This window comes from Elgaria multicarinata, chromosome 7 (assembly GCF_023053635.1).
Source record: "Elgaria multicarinata webbii isolate HBS135686 ecotype San Diego chromosome 7, rElgMul1.1.pri, whole genome shotgun sequence".
In the NCBI taxonomy this organism is placed as follows: domain Eukaryota; kingdom Metazoa; phylum Chordata; class Lepidosauria; order Squamata; family Anguidae; genus Elgaria; species Elgaria multicarinata.
Genome location: NC_086177.1, coordinates 49,977,030 through 50,001,368, shown reverse-complemented (window position 1 = coordinate 50,001,368; position 24,339 = coordinate 49,977,030).

Genomic DNA, 24,339 nt, shown 5'->3' with positions numbered 1-24,339 from the left:
AGGCTGCACGATAGCGTGTATATATATATATATATATATATATATATATATATATATATCTCACATCACAGTGGAGAGTTATAAAAGAGGGGGTTATAGCCCACAGAGATGTGTTTAAAGAACAGCTATGAAGACCCAGGGATGCCCTTAACAACAAAGCGATTCACATTTGCTGGTTACACATCACCAGGATAAGCTCATCATGCAAGACAATATTTTAATAAAAAACCAGGCACTGTAAGTTCTATAAAATCAAAGAGCAGCCTTATCAGACCTGTTTCATGAAAAAAGGAGGGGAATATAAGGACACTGAAATTCCTGATATTGTCTGACGGCTTCGCAATATTTCTCTGCACAGTAAATTACTGTGCTGTAATCGCTGAGCTGCCAGAAGGATCCCAAGAGTCTAATTCTGCTCTTGGTTATGATTACCCAATTTCTGTTGATTTCAATGGGAGACGCATGATTGAATCAAAGGACAGAACTAGGACCTAAGTGTAGGGTACATGCTCCACCATTTCAGGCGTGATGTGGTTCATGTCTCGACCATAATTACCTCCAATAGCTTGCCAAGTCACGGCTGAAATAGTTCGCCCGATCAGAAATTGACTTTGGAAAGTGTTCACCAACAGGTGTTTGATGATTTAGCAGGCGAATCTTCAGTGAGTGACACATGTTGCCCAAACGTTCTTGTAAATTTGACATTGGATAGTAACAGGGTGCTTCACACTGCTTGGTGATTTCCCTGGCTTTGATAAACAAACACAGAAGTACACAGACAACAGCTAAAGAACTAGATAGTTCCAATGCAGTGTGGGAGGATTTCAGTAGATTATGAAGAGAAGAAAATAAATGTTTTTTTTTAAATCAACCTTTAGAAAGAGAGAGAAAACCTTCTTTTCTACCATTCAGCGTGCCATTTAGGATGATCTGTTCCATTGAGTTTGTGCACAAAATAAGTTTTTTTGTGTGAGAGAGTATGCTTGTGGGGACAAAAGCTTTTTTACCAGATGATTTCTGAGTATTACCTTTTAAAAACAGATTGGTTTAATACTATGATTAACGCGAGAGAGCCTTCCCCCTACAAAGGGGGGAGAATATCATGCCAATCAGAGTTTCAAGTAGTACTTGCAAAAAAAGTTTCAGTGAAAAGTGCTTCTTTCAAGATTCCTACCAGCCATGTCCTCTTCTGGGATATTCTATTCCATTCCCCCTTCCCTCCCTGATTGAGTTTTTGCCCCTCACTGTCAGTCTATGCCCACTGGGCATATTCAGTCCTCACTGCACTGTTTTTGACCTAACACTGGGTTTGTTTTCCTGAACTCCCCCCCCCCTCTGCAATTCTTTGGGTTCCCTGTAAAGCCTGTGGATATCTTCCTCTTGTGTGTTGATGATACCATTTTGACTCCATAAAAGTTGAATTTGCTACTTGTTTCCAGGTAGAAATACCAACCTTAAAACTCTCTGGCTCTGTCAGGTCTCTACTTTACATGTTGTGAAGGTTATCTATTTGATGTGGGCTGGGTAATCCCCCATAGAGACCACATCATTTCAAAAAACAAACTTTAAATTTTACTTGTATAGGGGAAAGTTTTAAAATCCAAATGGACACACTCACTCACAGGGCCAATTTGCACAATCACTGCAGCCTACTGTGATTTAATTAAGCCATTTTGAATATTCAACCCCTGGTTGTTGTTGTTATTATTATTATTATTATTATTATTATTATTATTATTATTTATATAGCACCAACAATGTACTTGGTGCTGTACAAAATACTGGTGCATGGGTTGCCATAGTTTATTTACTTATTTTATTAAAACATTTGTATCTCACCCTATATCACAAGGATCTCAGCGCACCGTACAGATAAATCACACGAACAACATAAAACAATAAATATACACAAATTAAACCATTAATAAGCTAAAACCAATATAGAATTTAAAAACAGTAAAAACAATTAAAACAATTAAAACTATGTACAGGCTTGGTGAATTTAGCCATCAAAAGCTTTGTTTAATTTATTTATTTATTGCATTTTTATACCACCCAATAGTGAAAGCTCTCTGGGCGGTTCACAAAAAATAAAACCATTCAAAGTATAAAACAAACAGTATAAAAGCCTGATGTAAAATACAGTATAAAAAGCCATATCTTAACTTGGTGCCAAAATGAAGCCAGTGCCAGTTGGGCCCCCAAGGGGAGGGCATTCCACAGCTGGGGTGCACAACAGAGAAAGCCCTCTCCCATGTCTCACCATAGTGTATGTCTCATGTTGGTGGGACGCAGAGGAGGGCTCCTTCAACAGACCTCAAATCTTGGGTAGGCAGATATAGGGTGAGGCGCTCAAGTATCAAGGTCCCAAGTCATTTAGGGCTTTATATGTCATTACCAGCACCTTGAATTCCAACTGGAAGTGTATTGGCAGCCAGTGCAATTCCTTTAAGACTGGTGTTATGTGGTGTCTATAAGATGTACCAGTCAGCAGTCTAACTGCTGCATTTTGCACTAGCTGCAACTTCTGAATCGTCTTCAAGGGCAGCCCCACGTAGAGTGCACTGCAGTAAGTCTAATCGGGAAGTTACCACTGTGTGCATTACTGTGGCTAGGTTATCCCTGTCCAGGAAAGGCTGTAGCTGATGGATCAGCCAAAGCTGACCCCAAGTACTCCGGGCCATGGAGTCCACCTGGACATCCAATGACAAGGATGGATCTAAGAATATTCCCAAGCTATGCACCTACTTTTTCAGAGGGGTGCATTTCTGTAAACAAGGGGCATGTCTACACCTGTCCTATATCCTGGGATTGTCCTGGGAACGTTCCTGTGCATCCAAATGACACACAGGGGATCCTGGGAGCAGGCAGGGATGATCCCTCCATTTTCCTGGGATAATCCTTAGGTGTAGAAAGGGCCTTAAGTATCCATTCCATGAACTAAAACTTTCTTTAATCTCTTTCTTCCTCTGGTCTTCAGTTGAACTGTTTAATCTCCTGGCTTCCTGAGCAAAACTTCCTGAGCTCTACATTCTAACTAAAACTTTGACCACAAAATGTTTATTGTTTTGGCTAATTCACACAGGCACACACACACAAACATCCACAATTTAATCCATAATATCCTAAAACTATGTAAGTACAAAAACAAAGTTTAGCACTGTTCCTTCACAGATGCCCACCAGAGTTTAGGACAGAAGTGTGAGTAATGTTTCCAGAATAAAATCAAATAACCCTCTTACCATTCAACTGCCACCTTGCATCAGGATTCATGCCCTCTTGGGAGCCCCAGGGATAACATATGGAAATAGATTCAGCCTGTGTCTCATCCCCAAGCTTTGCCCAAAGCAGAGAACTACAGGGTAATAAACTTGTTGGATATTGGCAGACAGAGCATTATCACCGGGGGTGGGTGGGGGATTGTGTGCCCTTACCATCGCTTCTCCACCCACACATTTGTCCCTCATTACTTCCTCTTTCAAAAGAGGAAGTAAACAATGTGCACATGGCCCATTCAGTGGGCTGTTTTGATCCCGCTACTTCTTTTGCACACAGCAGGAGATAGCGGCAACGTCTGTCTTTAAAAATAAGTTGGACTTTCTGGGGGTTTTTTTGTCATGCAAAGAAGGCTAGAAGGGGCAGGAGGCATATGGGAGACAGACGATACTGTGAAAGGGACCTGCAAAAATCCGTGAGTGCCTAGTTACGAGTGTGAGATAACACACTTGTCTGATGGAGTGCAAAAGCAGGTCACTTGGTAAGGCCAGACCCCCTATTGGATCATCCCAGCTGTTCTGAGCAATGTTGTAAACCGCCCAGAGAGCTTCGGCTGTGGGGCGGTATATAAATGTAAATAAATAAATAAATAAATAAACTGGATCTTACAAAGCACTGTTAAGTTACTACTGCAATGTTACATTTCTATCGTAAATATGTTACTTTCCCACACTTGCATTCTTCCATCTGGATCATGTCCTAAATGTTTGCTGTGCCCAAGATTTACCTCAGGGGTGCATATCTGGTAAACTTAGAACATGCTTGACACTGTTTTTCCAAAGCAGCAGACAGCTGTTAGAGGAAATATTAAGCGCCAAACGAGCCACTAAAGAGGTATTCATATGCATGTAATGGGCACTGTTGTATTTATAACTCGCTCTATAAAGGGAAGCTTGGAAATGCACTGAATAAAATGCGCTGCCAATATAATTACACCAGCCACAATAGGAATTTTTTTTGTTACATTTAATCATTATTTTCTCTCCTTTTGAATTGTCAAGCTTATCCAGCCTTTAAACATGCTGATATAGGCATACTTTTGTCAAGGTTATAAAGAGATTACTATTATTTGGATTAGCTGTTTGGAAGGAAAAGGTTTGTTAGTGTACAACAAAAACGAGGTAGAAGCTTTTGCTAGGAAATGATAGTGTGTCATAAAGGGGGAATATTTATCCTCTCTGCAGCACTGGCAAAGTAAGCTCAACTTGGAACAAATTGCAACACAACAGAACGTGAGCCAATGATCAAAAATAAGAAATCTCTCTCTCCCTCTTTCTTCTCAAAAATGTACATGAATAAAGATATCACAAGAAAGCATTACCTCCCAGATACAAACAGATGCGTTTGTTAAGTAACTGCACACTATCCATGTATTTCTGAACACTTTGTTAGTTTCGCATCTCATTGCCCATGCTGGAGGAATCATATTTTATGCTGACTTAACAGGAGTGTTGTCACACTATATTACGGTTTTCAATACATATGCAGTCTGCATATTGAGGCTCCCAAGCAATGAGTCAAATTTTACCTTGAAATTGCTTTCTTTAGGCAGAAAGTCATGTCTATTTTTTAAAAGTGTTTTACTTGTAGAGGTAAAAAAAGTGGGGTATCATTTGGACAATAAAACAAAATTGTGGAGAAGGAAGTGGTTTGACCTATTCAAGGTCTCATTGGCAGTGAAGGCTGGTACTTCTGATTTTGGTGGGGCTGTGAATTCAGAACCTGCAGGATGGAAGGTATCTGTTCATGAAAGGTGCCTCCACCTGATTTTGGGATCCCTCCTCCCTCATAGCATACTCCAGTAAGCAGAGTCTCCCACCTGTGCACAACATTTTTGGAGGGCTAGTGGGGATGACATGGGGAAGATGGGGGTGGCAAATTCATTTTCCTTCTGCCCAGTTACATGTGCCTAAATCTCTATCGAACCCAAACATTCTTAGTTTGAGCAGTCAAACATGATAAAAATTTCATGATGAGAGCTACTTCCGTGTTTCCAGTCTCTCTATGGCCCAACTGGATACATTTTTAGCTGTCCTATGGCATTTTAGTCTTTTGCATGTTTGTAATCTGCCTGGAGAATATTAGTTATTGGGCAGATTAGAAATGTAATAAAAATATTTTTTTTATTACATGGACCCCCCCATGGACCCGAGCCTAGCAATACCCCTACCAGCAGCTTTTATTGCTTTATCTGTTGATTTTATGGTTTTATCATTGATGTCTTTTTTATTATTTATTTTTTGCTTTGATCTTGCTATTGCAAGTTGTCTTGAGGCTATATGTGGCGAGCTGGAATAAGAATCCAATGAAGAAATGAAGACAGAAATGGCATTAAAATTCATGGAAGAGAGCAAGGTAGACCCCGAAGAACTTTCACCCCAAAGTAGGGATGTTGTGGGTGCCCAACTGGGGCCATTTCTACACCTGCCTTTTTTTCCCATGGATCATCCCAAGATTATCCCTGTGCATGCAAATGACACACAGGGGATCCCAGGAGCAAGCAGGGATGAGCTCTCCATTTTCCTGGGACAATCCTTAGGTGTGGAAAAAGCCTGAGTCTGGAGCACTCACACCTTTACTCTTGCATAAATGGAGCCTTTATGGCTGCTGTTTACACAAGTGGGGAAATGTGAAATTTCTGGAGCCTCCATTGTAGTGCATAACAGAGGCTCTGGAAACTGCGCATTTTCTCCATTGCGTGAATGACAGCCATAAAGGCCCCATTTACGCAATGGGGGGCTATGCACAATTTCAGGAGTGAGGGCAGACAGTTGCCAAGCACTTGTCAGGTCTTGCTGTGCCTTAAAAGAAGCTTGCAAGCCCAACGAGAGGTAGCAGTGGCAGGGTGAACATCTGACTAACCCATCCCTACTCCAAAGGCACTGTTCTTAAATGGTGTGTGTGTGTGTGTGAATACCAAGTCCCCACTGAGGTCTGTCATATATTCAGCACCAGGCTAAGACTGCCCTGTACTGTCAGGCATTGACTGGCATATGATGGGCCATTTATGTCAGCTGCCTTGAACAGGTCTAGTATTGAAATAGTTTAATGAAATTGTTTTTAGTTGTTTATTTGTTGATATCTGTTAAAAATTGTATCATCTGTTTTATTATTATGCTGTATCTGTGGTTTGTAATTTGTTGTTTACCATCAAAGAACTTCAGCTATTGGGCAGTATGGAAATGAAATAAACAAAAACAGCAGCAACAACAATGCAACTCACCCCTAAATGGGGAACAGTTACAGCAAACAGATGAGCATCAGCTTCCCTGACAGCTGCGATAATTTGAATCCCCTCTGTGCTACCCTATACTGTGGAAAAATAATTCTTGATGTCCTTGTTCTACCATCACATTGAGATAATGAATGTTGAGGAATGACCTACTACCAGGGCTCACCCTTCTCTCATATCTCCTTTCTATTCCTACCCGCCTTAGTGACAGGCACTGATCCCCTCTCCCTCGTGCTATTTCCCCAATCCACTTACCTCTCTTATAGAACTAACTGTTCACACATGTCCACAGCTTTATTTGGGGTTTCAGGAACTGGCCTCACCAAGAACATAGCAAATTTCCCCATACAGAATACAGTTTTCAGGGAAGGCCTGAAGCATCATTATCATTATTTTGCTTGTGTTGAATGTGATGCTGTTCTACCAAGTACATTCCCCCCCAAAATCAGCTTGTGCATTGAAAATCTTGTCTGTAATTATTAAATGTGCGGTATCTTCTGATCTTTTGTGTGTGTGTGTGTGTGTATTCTTGAGTTGGGAACTCTCTACTTAGCTATAGACACTCTGTGACTAAAGTTTCCTGTTGGGTTTAATGAATGTGAGTCCATGGAATCATGAACAAAGGTATACATGTGTCTACACAAAAGGGAGCACATTCAATAACAGTGTGTATTTGATATTATAAAAAAATAAATGGTGTATACCTTTTGCAAAGCACCAGGAAAATGGGTTACATGGTAATCCAGTCTAGATGTCAACCCTTTGTTAGGCAAAAAGGCGGTTACTTGTAAGAGAAAAATATCCATTCAAAACCCAGATTTGTGTGAATTTCTCATGCACAGTTGGATTATAAATCAAACATGAAGTAGAGTGTTCCAGAAGATATCTCTGATCAGCTGTTCTGTGCTGGCCATCTAAACATGGAGATGCATTGACTGATGATGTCAATAGCACACACTGGTGCTGCAATATAAAATAATGGTTCTAAATATGAGTACCTCAACAAAACAAAAGAAATAGCACATATTTTTTAGAGTTACCTTTGACTTATCACACAGCGTTCCTGTGTTTGTACACATGGCAAGCAATCCATGGAAGATCTACCTCTAATCCTGTTAATTTTAAGAGTGTTTGCTCTAAGAAACAAAAGTAATTGTGATTTACAAGGTTTGCTAACTAATCGGCTTGCTACGGAGATGACTGTCGCTCTTCATTTTGATTTTCAAAACACTAAGTGATGTGCTAACATACTTAATCCAGACCCACTGAGTTGTTCATTTATTTAACTAAGTCTCTGATGTGGTATAGAGCCTGTCTTCATTTCACACTATTTGATTTTGGCTGATATAACATTTGGAGAAAATCTTAAGTGCGGATTAATTATAATTCGTTGCAAGTGTTTGTTCCTTTTCCAACCAATCATTTCCTTCAATCTTGGTAGTGAACTCCTTTTCAAAATAATTGTGCAATTGCTTGCTAAATGGGAATCAAAATGAAATATGGACCTTGAAACAGTGGCATCTTCCAGTCAGCTTAGGAAGATATTTTATTATCTGCATTGATACCAGAGCAATATTTGCCACTTGACATATGTCAACCAGAGGTGCCAGAAAACTTTGGCAAAATAAGTACATTGGTTGAATTTTGAGGTCCCAAATGAAACCAAAAATCTCCTGATGGCCCAAAAATCTCCTGATGGGAGGGGGCAGTCCTGAGTTTCATTTCCCCCCTAAAGGAGTTAAGTTTCATTTCCCCAGTTTTAGGTCATCTGATTGTATGTTTCACTTCTGGGGTAGGGTATAAAAAGGGTGAAGTTAACTGGACACAGGAGAGTGGGAACTACAGAGAGCTTCAGAGAGCCACTGAGAGAGACTCTGGAACAGAGAAAAACTCTGAAGAACAGCCAAGAGAAGGCTATAAGAGACTCTAGGCCAAAGCCTACAGGTGAAAGCGTAGCTAGGCTAGAGGAAACTGCGTTTTACTTCTTTTATTTTCATTATAAATGCCTTTTGAAATCTAAAAGCTCTATTTGAGTAAAAACCTTAGTTTATGTGATTTTGCCATTTAATATAACATAAAACCTTGTTGTCTGGAGTGTCATTTACACCACGTTTAAGGTCTAAACCCCATGTTACTGAGAGGGGAAGGTAAAAGGTAGAAACATGACATCTGATGGAAATAAGGGCTCTTAAAGAGGCAAAATATCTTTAAGAAGCTGATCAAGGGGTCCAGGTAAAGGTGGAACCTTGACAGCAAGTCAGACAATTGGTCTATTTAGCTCAGTTTTGGCAACATTGTCTGGCAGCTGCTAGGGAAGTGTAAGTTACCAAACTTTGGTTGTAGAGGTTCTCTGTCTTCCACCACAAAACTCATTCTGACTTGTGTCCATATCGGATTGCAAGCTTTTGGTGGGGTGGGGATATTGCATTGAAACTCATGCATATGTTTGTGCACATTTTGTCAAATGTATTCTAAAATCTATTGTTTGCCTTTTGGAAATGTATTGCATTTGTCATCTGCAAATGTATGCATTTTATCAGATTTATGCATGTTTCATGTGCAATTCTGTTGCAAGCTCAGAAATGTCCACACAAAACAGGAAACATATCCAAACCCTGAACTAAATAGTGATAAAACAATTAGGTGAAACAAAGTGGTGAAGACACACACAGAGATATCTGATATTATTTTATCTATGCAGGCTAATACATTAAAAGATCATAGAGGAAGATACAATGCTGTTGTGCTGCAACATTTGACAGTATTCCACTAGCAAGCTCAGAGTTTGGACTAAAATTGCATTCAGGTCTGGGAGGTGCAAATTGGATAAACTAGTGAACAAATTTATCATCCATCCATAGCAGCTGCTCTCTGTATTTTCAGACTGGGATTGAAACTTTGGTATGCAAATCATGTGTTCTTCCACAGAGTTCTGACTTGTCAGTAGATTTTGAGAGAAAATACATTTTAAAATCAGCATTATGGCTGTTGCAAAAAGTCTTTCCACAATGTGCAGCTCCATTTGCAAGGGACAAATTGGGAAAGGGCAGTTCTCCAATTGGTGGGGCATTTTTTTTCAGAGACGGAGGTAAAAGTGCAGTTTTAAAAGTCTGTTTATGTAGCATAGAAAAGTAGCTCCTTCTAGCCCTACTATGGCCATAGCTAGACCTAAGGTTTATCCCTGGATCATCCAGGGGTCAAACCTGTTCATCTAGGTGACACACAGGGGATCCAGTGCTCAGGCAGGGGTGAACCCTGGATGATCCCAGGATAAACCTTAGGTCTAGCTGTGGCCTTTGTCTGTGGTGGGTGGGAAGTGACAAATTAGCTAGCTAGTTAACTACCCAGCCAGCCAGCACGGTAGCAGTGGTTCTAGCAGTTCCTGGCTAGTTGCCTGCTGGCTGGCTCTCAATATTCTCTATATACGTCATCTGCATGGCTGACATTGAATGTTGTTAGAGCAAAGGCAGCTGGTTGGTAGCTACCCAGCAGGCACTGCTGCCACAGCCTGCCTGGCCAACTGCAAGGTGAGTAGTTACTTAGGTCCGCAGATAGTCACTCCATCCATCAGACAAAGGAGAGGGCATAAAAGGAGCCACTTTTGCATGCCCAATAAAGAGAACTTTTTAAAATCAATCAATCATCATCATCATCATCAAAATGCAGCCTTCCTTTATCCCTGAAACAATTTAGGGATTTTTGCCCCACATCCCACAAATTGGGGAACAAATTAACTCTCCCCAACAAACACACCACAACACACACATATACAGACAGTTAAGTGGATCAACTTGGTTCACTGATCTAGGCCAGCGTTTCTCAACCGGGGGCCATATGCCCCCCTGGGCTCTCCCAGGATATTCCAAGGGAGCCACAGGTAAAAATCTCATAAATGGGAGGCCATGGCACGAGACTAGGGGGCCACAGAGGTTTCAAAACTTGTTTTCAAAAAAACTAGCAGGGCGCTTGCATGAGTCTACAGATTGTAATAAAAGCAGTAAATTACATTAAATCAAATTTACTTCAAGACCGCCTGTTTCGACAGCTTTGCGAGGACAATACCGAAGACTTCACATGCTTATTATTGCGTATAGAAGTCCGTTGGCTGTCCAAAAGTAACTGCCTTTGTAGTTTTGTGGGACTCAGTTGTGACATTTTTCAGAGGAAAGGAAATGGAAGAAAGGATAACCTCTGCTAAATGTGATATATTTTACCTGTGTGATGTCTTCGAAAAGCTCAATTTGTTAAACAAACAACTACAGGGCAGGAATTGTGACGTTTTTCAAGCAAGGAGATTATTACAGGGTTTCTTGGAAAAGTCAAGCTGTATGCCACCAATATTGGGCATCGAGAATTCACCCAGTTTTCCTCTTTGGCAGCAGTTAGTGATGAATTGAAAGATGATGAAATAATTGTGTATGTGGATCATTTGAAGCAGCTTTATAATGATATGGAAGTTCGTTTCTGTGATCTGCTGGACATGGATATTCCGGCCTGGGTAGATGATCCATTTGCTGTGAATGCTGCTGACATTGATGTTTCTTTGCAAGAAATGCTCATAGAGCTACAGAGCGACAAAGCAGCCAAAATAACTTTCAGTCAAGAAAAACACCATTTTTGGATAAAGAGTACAATATCTTAAAAGTTTCCACAGATTTGGGATAAAGCAAAATTGTTTTTCATGGCATTTCCTACTTTGTATTTGGTAGAATCAGGTTTCAGTCATGTGAATTATTTACTCAGCCTAACGCGGAATCGCCTTAACGTAATGGACAGAGGTGATCTTCGGTTATGCCTCACAGCAATAGAACAGGATATTAAAAAGCTTGTTTCTGGCCATTGATCGAGAAATACTTAAAGTATAAATTTTTATGTAATTGTATTTTGTATAAATTATAAAAATTATAAATAAAACATGTTCTATTTACAAACAAAACATTTAAATAGCTACCTTTCTACCGGTAGGACAGGGGGTGGGGGGCACAGGAAGGAAACAAGGTCGGAAGGGGGCCACGGTTGGAAAAAGGTTGAGAAACACTGATCTAGGCAACAACCTGGAATATGAATAATGTCATTCGGACCAATATTCCTTTGACTGAAAAAACCTGTTCAGCATATTCCCAAAATGACTGATTCTCAAATGATGGGCTCTAACTGATCACAAGAGTCATGTAAATGCATTGCCAAGCTGCTCATGGTGAATGTTTAATTTCAGCACTAGAGGTTAAAGGTGTTTCACTTCCCATTTAGGAATTGGAATTTATAGGCATGCTTCATTCCATGGCAAAATTCCATTGGCACATTACTTCAACAAATACTTGAGAGTTACTCTGCTAGACAATTATGATTCAAGGTTTCTTGGCAGCTAGTTAGTATCTTTTGAAAAAGCGATAATATGAGTGCAGTGATTATGACATAATCAATTTGGTTGGTAACTCTGGTTGGTACGCACGCGCGTGCACACACACACACACAGTACAAACTGTTCTGCTTCCCTAATTGCAATTAATAGTTGTTTTCACCTAAGTTTCAAGAGTAAAGAGAGATCCATAACGCTGCTTTGGTATGTTAATTGAAGATGAATGGCTATCAATGCAAATGCTAAGTAATACATTTCATTATCCATTGTGATTTTCATATACTGGGAAGATCCTGAAATCTATCTCATTCATTCTTCCAGCAATTTTCAAGTCCTCCACTTTAAATTATGACTAATTTCAAATTTGTGCTTGATCAGCTGCAAGCTGCAAGGAGATTTTAAAACTTTACAACGGTCTCCCTGATACACTAGTTATTTCCTAAACTAATTATGCCCAAGCACTTAACTTTAAATTGGTATGTCAGCCATTCAAAAACTGTGACTTAATTGCTTCCCCACAGAAGTTGAAGATATTGAGGTTCAGCTCACACTATCCAAGGGCATGTCTAGATGGGGCAATATCCCATGGATCACCCTTGGATCACCCTGGGATCATCTCTGTGCGTCCACATGACGCACAGGGGATCCCGGGAGCAGGGAGCCCTACACATCTATCCCAGTTTTTCCCAGAGTCTCGGGATGATCCTGGGATTGTGGGAGGTATGGCCCGCTGTCCCAGTTTGTCCCGGCTCCTTGCAAGTAAACATCAGGGGTGGGGGAACAAGAGGTTTTTTAAAAAAACCAAGAACTGACAGTTGCATTCGACTGCTCGTGCACTCATTTTCCTTTAAAGACAAAAACAAAATGGTGGCTGCAACATCCTCTGTCCTCCCAGGACATCGCATGACACATGTAGACTGAGGGGGAGGATCTTGCGATCATCATATTGCAAGATCATCCCCCTCTACCCCCTCGTCTAACCATGGCCCAAATCTTTCTTCACGGGATACATTCCCGATGTCCCCAGTGACATGTGGGATGGGCAGTATCACATATGACCTGGGTCTTCCATGAACACTCAAGTGAAGAAGTTTCTTAGCAGTGATTTCAGTAATCTTCGTTACAACAATTTTCCACCACTGCTATAATAGGTTTCATTTCTGTGTAGCTCACACTGTATTCATATGGGGAATTCTGATTCCTTAGTAAATGCATGTCAGAGATAGGTGGGGTTCGTTGTGTGGAAGACCATGTGAGCAAGGCCCAAGAAAGTTAGAAAATAAGAAATATAGGCAATTATCTCTTCTTTCTGCATTCATGTAAGTTAGCTGGTGTGTGTGTCTGTGTATGATCAAATAAACAAAAGCTGCTGCAGTCTCACTTGTTGGAAATTGAAAAGGGAAAGAACTAACTGATTTAAAACCCTCATTGTTAATCAGTTGCTCAATAGTCTCCATATGGAACCGATAAGAAATTGTTTTTATGAACCACTTGCCAAGAGAATAAAGTTGGCAATTATTAGTTCCCAAATGATCTTTTAATTAAAATGCTACAGTATTAGTATAACGCATGTGCGTACACACACACAGTTACAAAGAAATAATTATTTGGACTACTGAATACATTTTACAATATTATGCAACTTGTTTACAGGCAGAGTTCTTAGGAAATTATTTGCATTGTCTCAGGAGGAGTAGATATGGAAGCATAATTGCAGACTCTGAAAATCACAGACTTTTAACAAGTGCTGCTTGTAAAACATGGCACTTATACTCAAAGGATGTCACTCCAGTTTCCGATGGCACCATTTATTAATCTATTTTGTTATTAGTCAAAGGCGGGTCATGAAGCATTAGCATATTGTATCTCATGACTTACAGTTGTTGGTGCATCAAGATTGGAAAATTACATGAATTTCAACGTTTCAGTCCGATGTTTGGTTATGCGGGCAGCCAGCTTCATTACCAGGAAAAGAGCCGGTGGATGCAAAAGGAAGTGAAGTGCAAGATGCAAGCTTTGACACAGAAAACAGCACAGATGGATTAACAGGCGGTGTCGGCCCAGCAGGAAGAGAAGATGGATGGAATACTGATAGTGGAAAAATATGGCCAGATTCAATAAAAGTCAGCTGAATTCCTGTGTGCAGAACTCACTTTTGGAGAGCAGAGCTAGCGAACCATCTGGGGCATTTACTGTTGATCCAAGATAGCTGCCAACACCTGGGAACTAATGTCAGGCAAGTACAGGATGAAACAAGATGGTTAGGACTATCAAAGATATTGATGGCTGCTCAACCTTTGCACCAGAATGTCACAGAGATATCGGTCGATTGGCTGCGGCAAGCCGAAAACAAGAGCTTACCAGTGCAGTCGGTTAAGGCAGCATGTGCAATTTGGAGGCAGAGAAGCCAGGAGCCCAGTCAGGCCCATCCCTCTCTTCTGAGACCGTGAGTTGTGAACAACTCGCCACGTGTTTTTCATCCAAACGTTTGCCTCAACGCTCTTTGAAAAGGAAGTGCACCCACTGTGAAATCTGTTAATGTGGCAGAACAATGAAGAAATACAAGAAAGCTTCTGAGACGTTTCTCTCCACCCCCAAGCCTTGTTGCAGCTTAAAATCACAACGCTGTGCAGGTTGGACTAAAAAGATAAGACAGAAAGGAGGAGATTATGACAGGGAAAGGGTTTTAAAATGGATGATGCTGGCCTTGTGTTGTATGCACAGTCGTTTGAAGGCCCAAATGATATCCTCAGAGATGGTGCCAGTTATAACAATATTTGCATATTGCAAAATAGTCCTTTTTAAAGCTAAAATAGCGCCATTCATGCCAATTTAAAGGGTGAATCTTAACATGCATTTACATAGTTGGGATAAAACAAGTCCATCCTATTCATGGCTGCCCTCTGACAGCCTCTTTCTGTCTTCCCAGCTTATGGGATAAACTCAGCTAAGCGCCTATCTGCCTAGGACATGTATTACATCTATGAATTGACAGATTACAAAGGTGACAAGATACCACATGGCTGGGAGGGGCACAGGCTACTATTTGGAGGTGGGTAGTGCTCTGCAGTACCTGAAATTCGTGGGGAGTGTGGCTTCTGTCACTTTCCCATTTCCCCTGTGATGTGGAAGGCAGCAATTTTCAATGAGTCACAGGCAACAAAGGGGATCTTTATAGCCACCCAGCAGCTCCAAACTGGACACAAAGTAGATATATGCATCCCATGGCTAAGATGGCCATTTTGCATGTGCGCATCCATGCTCACACATGTATATGCACGCGCACCCACACATTCTTTACTATTTTATTTTAAGAACTTTAAAACTGGCCTACAATTAAAAACACACACCCATATTTCCAGGTCAGCTTACAAACAAAAACGTATGGAGTAACATATGTAGAAAAACAATAATAATAATAATAAAACCAAGGATAATTCAGAGTATACCAGTTTCTAAGGGGGTAACACTCCACATTTTTCAAGCTGCTATCGAATTTTGCCTTGGATAAATCTAATGAGCCTTGCTAAGGAAAACATCTATAGGGATTTAGAGAGAAGTTAACTGGTGTTCTTTCTTGTGCCTCAAACAAGCCTCTTCTCCAGCATATTCGACTTCCCTCATACTTCCATTATATTTTTCTTTTCAAGTTATTTTCCTATTTTCAAGGTGCCAGGCACTTTTTTGGCATCAGCCTATCAATCTTCCATATTTCTAAAAAATGCCCTATGCACTTCCTTTAGTAGTATTATCTAAGCACTAATGGATTAATGGATGACACATTTATAATATTTACAATAGCAACAGCTATTTTAAAACTTCAACTTCTTTCTCCCTCCTGCTAGTTTAAACAATAGCTGTACCTGGAGTTATGAACAAGAGAAAAGGGGCTGCAGCCCACACAGATCTCTGTCCATAATAGCTTACAATCCTATACAACTTTAGTGACTATTTTACTTACCGCATGACAAATAACCTGTGACACTGTGCAATTGTCAGTTGAAATCTTCCTATGTAATTGCAGGTTACATTTGCCCCATCAATAATCACACTATTGTTTTCTCAGAATTTCAAGACAAGATAATACCTATTTCAGAATAACAGAGAGGATGAGGTTCGGAAATATTTTGATTTTTTATTGACATGGAAACTATGACTGTTAATCAGAAACCTCAGCATGTATGTTTTTGTTGACTACAATTCCATTTAGGATTAAGCAATATGTTCTTGAACTCTTTGACAGGTTACTTCCATGGTTTCAGAAATAACAGGCAACTATTGTATCCAACCACAGTGTCTATATTAAAGATTATCTTTTGTTGCATTGTTCTAAATCTTTCATTTTGGTCTTTATTATTACTATTCTTTAGAGCTGTGTAGAAAATGAAACCAGGGGAGCAGAGGTTTTTTTTAAAAAAAATCCCACACACCTTTCCTGATAATATATCAGTTAGTTATTGAGAACCACTGAGCCCACTTATGAACTCCATCCATCTATCCAAAGTTAAGCCATTTAAGTTCCATTGATTTCAGTGGGAAACATGAAGCCTGATCCTATGGATGCTTACTCAGAAGTAAGTCCCATGTAGTTCAATAGGACTCATTCTAGGAAAGGGTGCATAGGATTGAAATCTTAAGCATATGATTCAGCTCTGATTACAATGAATGGGGCATAAAAGATCATACCATTGCTTGGGTCATGCTCTTCTGTTATGCATATCACTAGTATATTACGCTGCTATGGAGACACAAAATCTTGCAACTGCACAAAAAATAAGTCTCAAATGGTGCATGGGAGTATCCCAGGCCCTTTCTACACTTAAGGGTGTAGGGGGGGCGGGCGATCCTGGACCTACCTGCTTCTGAGAGCATCCCAGGGTGTCCAGACAGCAGTGCGACATACCCATTTTTTTCAAAAAAGAAGAGGAGCAAAAACTAAGATTAAAAACAACAACAACCCTGCTCTCCCTCCCGATGTCCCTGCATTCCTCCCAGCCCAGCTCTTTCCCTCTGCTGACGCCCACTACATGAGGGGAGGAGGGAAGAAGCTGGGACAGGTGCCCACACCTCCCATGGTCTCAGGACGATCCTGAGACCGTGGGAAGGATTGGGTTTTTCCAGGGGTTTTTTATCTCTGGGAAAACCTGTGTCCATCCCCCCTGCCCCCCAGGGTCCCTGTGCATCATTTGGATGCACAGGGACTCAGCCATGACCAGCCCGGTCTATCGGGCTGGTGTAGAAATGGCCCAACAGGCTTCCAGAGGCAACGTAAGGACAGGAGGGGAAGTTTTTTCTATTTGATGTGGTCCGTCCCAGACAAATGCAATATTCCATAGGTTTACCAAGAGTAGAGAAACCTCTCAGGAAACCCTTCAGTAGGTATCCTACTCCTAAACAGATTTATTTGGAAGTATGTCTTGCTGTTTTCCAGTAGAAAGCCCATGTAAAACATACTTTGTGACCATTCATGCAGGGCTTGTGCATACGGATGCTTGTTAGATTTCTGTGGGTAGCTATGTTTAATGTTTCTGTTCCTTTTGTTTTACTTTTGTCAGAAACATTATGTTGATATACACACTAGGAACACATGGAACTGTTTATATATAATTATACATCCAATGATGCTTGTAGAAATGCAGACATTTTCAGTTGGCTATTCAGACTTTCTGTAAGTATAGCATTATGTTTTAGTATTATATGAAATATTTTATACTAGCAGTTAGCAACACTGTGCTTGCGGGTGCGCCAGTGCCCACAATGACCCCTGAGTGTGCCTGCCATATCCCTTCGTGCTCCTTTCCACTCACCACCACATGCCTTCCCCACTGCCCCCACCTACCTTCTTTGGCCCCCATCTAATTTCCCACAATTTCTGCTCATGATTACACCCCCTCTCCACTCCTGCTGCCTACCTCTGCACTCACCTCAGCTGTGCCAAAGCCCTAAGAAGTAGGCCGTCCACTGCCCCTTCATCTCCTGAACTGCCAGCTTCCTGCTTCCTCATTAGGACTTCGCTATTGGCCCAGAGGTCAGCAGCAGCAGCAGGAGGGAGCAGGGGGAATCCTGGACAAGGGCTGAGGAAGGTGCGTGGGGATGGTGGTGAGGAAGGTGAACAGGGGCTGAGGAAGGTGGGTGAGGGATGAAGGGAATCCTGAGTGAGGTGTGGGGAAATGCTGAGGGGAACCAGAAGGAAAGAGAGAATCCAGAAGGGAGGGGATGAAAAGCTGGAATCCAGAAAGGGGAGGTGGAAAGAAATCAGAATCTGGGGCAGGGTAGGGGTGGGGGGGGACATGCTCTCAACATTTTGTGATTGGACAACCCACCTACTATGACCATTTGTCCTTGGCCATCTTTCCCACAGTGTCAAGGCCATTTCCCCCCCAAAAGTCAGATGTGCCTGTGCGTCAAAAAGGTTGCCTACCCCTCTTATATGTTGTTGTTGTTGTTGTTTTAAATTAGGTTAAAAAAATCAGAAATAATGCACTTAGTTGCACATACAATAAACATTATGAATGTATTGTTTAAAATATCAACTGATTTAAAAAAGTTATAAGCAGCAGTGACAAAAACACACAATCTCATCTTAACTTGTCACCTGTGCTGAGTTATTTTATGAATATGCAGTATTGCTCACTTTCAAGAACTATACATCCTGTTTATTTGCACCAATTTCATATAGTTGCTACATTGTTTATATGTACTGGTTTCCTTTCAATCATTTTTTTTCCACTTCAAGATTGGCACGGAGAGGGAGTGGGTAACATGGCATCCTGATTGACACAAAGCTCAGCCAATCGGTACTGTGCACAGCCTTGCTTGGATAATGGGAGAAGTTACATATTCAAGGGCCAACCAATCAGTGCTGTGCAAATCTGGCCTCACCTCACACAGGGAATTTTCCCAGCTCCTGATTCTGATACTAGAAAAGAGGCTATAGATGAGGAGCATATGCATCTGTTTCCTCAGTGGGATCCCTCCTGAATTTCGGTACATTATTAGTATACAGCTTTAGGGAACCTTAGCTTTCTTCTGAAAGGGGAGAGTTTGACAATCCTTCTTCCAAATGGCTTCCACTACTTATAATAGATGATTCTTTATTGGCCATCAACATTCACTCAAGCAAACCATTATTATTATTATTATTATTATTATTATTATTATTATTTCTATACCGCCCAACTGAAGCTCTCTGGGTGATTTACAACAATTCATAAGACAATAAAATACAGCATAAAAATTTAAATATCCAAAATGTAAAACAATTTGGATGTCTATAAACAGTTTCATTGAAATGCTAGACTTGTTTAGATGACTGGCATTAATGCCCCGTCATGTGTCATTAAATGCCTGGTAGCAGAGAGCAGGCTTAACGTGGTGCTGAAAGGAAGACAGTGTTGGTGCCAGTTGGGCCTTGGTGAGTTGTTCATTCCACACTTGGGGGGCCACCACCAACAAGGCCCTGTTCCTGGCTGATGGCTGGTTGGCCACTGTGTGAACAGAGTGCTGGACTAGATGGACCCTTGGTCTGATCCAGCACGACACTTCTTATGTTCTTATGTTCTTGCTGCCACCCTCTGAGCCCCCATTGTAGGAGGCATATGGGGGCAGATATTGATCGCAGTGTCCGGGTATGTTCAGGTGAGGAGAGGTGTTCCATCAGGTATTCTGGTCCTCATCCATGTCTGTCAATGATCATATAAATTGATCATACAGTCTAGACAAGGCAATGATGATTTGTATATGAAGGAGTTAACTTCAACAGATGAAATGCTCTTTAAACATGGATTCACAGGGCTCTTTTGTAAAGAGGAGGAATGGTATAACTCATAAAGCCCATTCACAAAACCTTTCACATCATAGGTAATCTGCCTTCTACCATATTAGACAATTTGTCCATCTAGCTCAGTAATGTCTCCTCTGATTGGCCATGGCTCACCTCCAGGGTTTTAGGCTTGAGCCTTTCCCAGTCCTTCCTGGAAATGCTGGTAACTGAACGTGGGGCCCGCATAGTGTGTAAGGCCGCTAGACTAAGGCCCTTCTCATCAGAGGCCTTCAAAGGGTATTGGACATGAAGGTCGCATCAATAATAATAATTTTCAAAAGTGTCTGCTGCATGCTGTTCAGGCTAGTTATTGCATTTTACCTGATCTGCTGCCTGGTCCTCCAAAGTTAGGATGAAAGGAACAACTGAACATTCATTAAATACATTCACATAGAACTTTTGGAAGTGCATCATGTATGGGACAATCTGGCACTTCCCGAAATAGATGTGAGTTCAGTTTTGTAATATGGTATGCAATTTATCCAAATTGATTTAAATGCAATCAAATCTGTTTGTCTCTTATAACATTTTAAATGGAAAATAACATATTTTCTTTAAGCAAATTAGTTCCAGAAGTCTGGATTTATGGAACAGAAGATAAACAATTTTTAAAAAATCATTTACCGTTTCTTTATAAAAGAAACTTCAGTAAAAGTTGTAAAAAAGAAGAAGAAGTAATGAACTCCCATGATGATTTCCCATTAATAATGCCATAAATCATACCCCGATCCAGCTAGGTTCTATCTCAAATTCTAATGGTCACCTCAGCATCTTGAAAATGGATTCAGCCATCAGTTTTTGCCATTCTGCATTCACACACCAAGGCATGATATCTCTGTAAAATTGCCTGGAAGCAATAACCATAATACTATCCAGGGTTCACATTACAGGTAAGCTAGGGTGACCATATGAAAAGGTGGACAGGGCTCCTGTACCTTTAACAGTTGTATTGAAAAGGGAATTTCAGCAGGTGTCATTTGTATATATGGAGAACCTGGTGAAATTCCCTCTTCATCACAACAGTTAAAGCTGCAGGTGCCCTGCTCTCTTTTAAATCTGGTCACTCTAGTATAGCTCCTGCAGCTTTAACTGTTGTGATGAAGAGGGAATTTCACCAGGTGAGACATGCATACAAATGACTCCTGCTGAAATTCCCTTCTCTATGCAACTGTTAAAGATACAGGAGCCCTGTCCTCCTTTTCACATGGTCACCCTAGGTAAGCCATCCTGTTGCCATGTAAACAGTGTTACAGATAGGAATGCAGTTCCTATCCAGTTCCTATCGGTTTCCTATATATTCAATCATAATTCCATTCCATCCAATTCCTGCATTGTTCTACAATTAAAACAAAAACAAACAAACAAACAAAAACACCTGCATAAAAATTCACATTTATTTTCATGCATAGCTTTTCCTTATATACAGTTTTGGATTGAACTGGTGCCTAAAAGACTCAGGCCATGGCTAGACCAGGCTGATATCCCGGGATTGTCCTGGGATCATCCCTGTGCATCCAAATGACACACAGGGGATCCCGGGAGCAGGCAGGGATGACCCCTCCATTTGCCTGGGATAATCCTTAGGTCTAGCTAAGGCCAAAGTGAACAAACACACCCCATTTCCCACAATTGAGATGCCACAGTTGAGAAGGCCCTGTCTTTTTTTTTTTTTTCTTAACCAGTCATTTCCCTGAAGGCAGAATAATTTAAGCAAAGCCTCTAAATAAAGTCTTAATGAGCTGGCTTGATGAGCTGTCATTATCTGTAATAGTACACAAGTTCATTATCTCAAGGACTTAAATTACCATCAATTCAATAGTCTAAGAATTCTCTGTACTGTGGTTTGTATGGATTGTATTCATATACATTGCATGATCAAGCCTTAAAGTTTGCAGTGATGCTGTTTACTTCTTCTAACGACAAGGATGGCTAAGAAACAGGAATCACATGCAGGCCTCCCTCTATATTCTCATTAGTACTTTTGGCTCTCTCTAGCAAAACCACTTACTCATACTTGGGATATCAGAGAAATCTGAGACCAGATTTCTATGCATCAAACCTGCAGATTCTGCAGCAGACCTGTTCTCTCTGGGTCATGAAGATTCCATGGACCATTTTTCTTTTGTTTTAACTTTGAAGGGTGGGGATTGTGTAAATGTGCATTAGCCCTAATGCACAATTATTTATTTTATCTTATTTATTTATTATATTTATATCTTGCCTTGACTGGGTTCAGATAACACGATAACCAATGGTGGTTTACATAGTTGAGTGTTGGTTATTTAACCTACCATGGGTTATTGTGTTATGTGGAGGGAGTTTTTTAACCAAGGGTTGGTTATTGACCAAAATAACCAACACAAATAACCAATTCTGTGCAGAGTTGGCTATTTTAACCACCATTGGTTATCATGTTATGTGGAGGTCACTGTGGTTATTTCCTCAGCCACCATTGCAAGGCAAGCACAGTCAAAGTGGTGGCTGCCACTCTAGTCCAGCTGGCAGGTTAGATTTTTTTGCAGCAATGGCTGATGGGTAACTAGCAGGAGGACCGAGGCGAGAGGGTGGGGAATGAGTGAGTCAACTCAGCATGGACTGAGTTGACTCAACCCTGATCCTAATCCACACCATGGTTAATTATTAGCATATTGGGTGGGGAGTGGTCCCTAGATAAACAACTGTTGAGTTGGTTATTACCCACTGTTGACTATCGTGTTGTCTGAATGCAGCCCTTGTTTCCTCCAAGGAATCCAAGGCAGAGTATATAATCTCCTCTCCATTTTATCCTAACAACAACAACCCAGTGAGGCAGGTTGTGTTGAGAGTCTGTGACTGGCTCAAAGCCTGCTGGTGAGCTTCTATGGCTGAATAAGGACTAGAACCTGGATCTCTTGACTCCCAGTCCAACACTCTAGCCATTCCCAGTGTGCATTTGCAAACAGAAACAAAATTCTTGTGCCTAAAATCCAATTCCGCCAATAAGCAGACAAAGGTTGCCTGACATTCTACAAAACACAGAGAGAAGGCTTTCAATGGCTACTAGCCCTGATGGTTGTGTGCTGCCTCCAGTATCTGAGGCAGTAAGTCTGTGTGCACCAGTTGCTGGGGAACATGGGTGGGAAGGTGATGTTGTACTCATGTCCTGCTTGTAAGTTCCTAGTTGACAGCTGGTTGGCCACTGTGTGAACAGAGTGCTGGACTAGATGGGCCCTTGGTCTGATTCAGCATGGCATTTCTTATGTTCTTATGCTTTAACAAATTCCTTACATCCCTACTCATACTGTGTTCCTAGTAGCTCCTGTTCATTTCAGTGCAACTTGTGCAAGCAAACTTCCCTGTACATCCTTGCCCCAACTTGCCGCATCGTTAAGTGTTCATAAATGAGCACAGAGGTGCCTTCTATCTCTATATCACTTTAACAACCACTAAATGAACAGCAGTCTTCCCTTTAATTGACAAGTTTGGTATCTGGTATAGAAATACAACACACAACTACATCGTTTCCTGCTCCTTGTTCAGTGGCAACTTGTTAAAAATGAGAGTCATCCCGCCAGTAAGTGCTTGCAAAATGGGGTTCTGAACTCTTAATGAAAGGATGTGAAGAAACGTCCTTTCACATTGCAAAAATTAATGCCTATGAACAATGGCTGCTTTTTGTAGCCCATAAAACCCACAGCAAAATGTACTAAAAACAGATATGTTGTGCAATATTATGCATGTAGCAATTATCATGTAGGCATTTGATTATATTCATTCATATTAATGGAGCAGTTTTCATTTATAGGTTTGTAAACATTTCAAACTCTATTACCTAGTGGCATTATTTCATTCTGTTGACAGAATACATTATCTTTTGTTTTACGGCACTGGTGGAGTGTAGCAAGCAAAGGAGATCTCCGCAGCCAATATATTCAGTGCCTTGATTATAAAATTAAATTTGAGCACTAGCGGGATGGTAGCATTTTCTCCTTAAAGGTCAACACGATAGCACCCAAATTTACTTGTCATCCTATCCATCAGGTTGAATCACCCCTTTTCAGAATGCAATGAGCCCATCACCATGGCAACTATTTTATCAAAATTGGAATAGCTCAGAATTCCAGTTGTCTATCTGGAGAATGTATTTAATTGCTAATGCAGACCTTTAAGAAGTCCCCTGCTCATCCTTGAAGGAGGGAAATGGAAAAGTCTTCATTTGAGAGAGAATGTTGCAATGTGGACGGCTACTTTTCATGAAGACTTTAAAAAATGGGGTGGGAGAGGTTACTGGTATTTTACAGTGGATTGAATTCTAAATCCAGATGGGGGTCAGAAAGTGTGCAGATCAGTAGCAGAAAATAATTGAAGCTTTGTTGGAAAGCAAATGTCATGCTACATTTATCTCAAAATTGCCCATGCTGCCTTAAGGATGTGTCTGCATATTTCCTTTCTGGCCACCACCCATTCTACTTGAGCATTCTGCAAACATATCACATCTATGCCACTATAAATCTCATGACTTTCCCCCAGAGATTTCTGGAAATTGTAGTTTGGTGAGGTGCTGAGGACTGCAGTTCCCCTGTCCCTCTCATAAGTGGAGTGGGATTATTATTATTATTATTATTATTATTATTATTATTATTATTATTATTATTATTTATTTATTTATAT